Source organism: Sapajus apella, unplaced genomic scaffold (assembly GCF_009761245.1).
Source record: "Sapajus apella isolate SASKATOON/1434 unplaced genomic scaffold, GSC_monkey_1.0 scaffold53, whole genome shotgun sequence".
Classification (NCBI taxonomy): Eukaryota; Metazoa; Chordata; class Mammalia; order Primates; family Cebidae; genus Sapajus; species Sapajus apella.
In genome coordinates this window covers 11,431,120-11,431,869 of record NW_022436993.1, presented here as the reverse complement: position 1 = coordinate 11,431,869, position 750 = coordinate 11,431,120, and the positions used below count along the sequence as shown (strand labels likewise).

The following is a 750-nucleotide window of genomic DNA, read 5'->3' as shown; positions in this document are numbered from 1 at the left end:
GATTACAGGCGTGTTCCAACCACATCCGGCTAATTTTTGTATTTTTTGCAAAGATGGGATTTCACCATGTTGGCCAGGCTGGTCTAAAACTCCTGACCTCAGGTCATCCACCCACCTCAGCCTCCCAAAGTGCTGGGTTTAGAGGCATGAACCCCCACACCTAGCTGCTTGTTTCTTACATGTGAGGGAAGAGGCACTAGATGTTGACAAAATGCCTGGAGAGGTGGGGGGTGGCAGCCAGGCAGAAGAGGAACACTTGGGGGAAGTATTAAGAACAGAGCTTATTTGCCACACAGCCGTCATTCTTGCTCCTGCCCTTTAGCTGTTTATGAAAATGCAAGCACCTCCTTAGAGAATATGCACAGTTCCTGGCTTCCTCTTATGAGGGTTTGTTGTTTCTTAATTCCAAAGTATGACATGGATTGGGATTTTTGTTTTTAACCTCCTTTGTTAAAAGAAAGAAAACAACCACTAGTAATTTCAGATGGTTCCATTCTGAAAAATTTATCAGTAGACAATACAATTGAACTTTTTTTTGAGCCGCGGCGTGAGCCACTGCACCTGGTCTTTTTTTTTTTTTTTTTTTTGAGACAAGGTCTCTGTTGCCGAGGCGGAAGTGCAGTGGTGCAGGGACTACAGGGGTGCACCATCCTGCCAGGCTAATTAAAACAAAATGTTGTTTTGGTAGAGACAAAGACTCGGTAAGTTGCTCAGTCTGGTCTCAAACTCCTGGGCTGAAGCAATCTACCC

The 750-nt window shown here is 44.9% G+C and overlaps 1 long non-coding RNA gene across 1 annotated transcript in view; it reads left to right on the top strand.

Annotated features, from left to right (window-relative positions):
- LOC116527143 overlaps positions 1-456 on the top strand; it is a 2,933-nt gene extending 2,477 nt beyond the window's left edge. Inside the window, exon 2 of the long non-coding RNA XR_004258407.1 lies at positions 9-456. This is a non-coding gene — a long non-coding RNA (uncharacterized LOC116527143). The remainder of the gene's footprint in view (positions 1-8) is intronic.
- Positions 457-750: the final 294 nt, after the last annotated feature.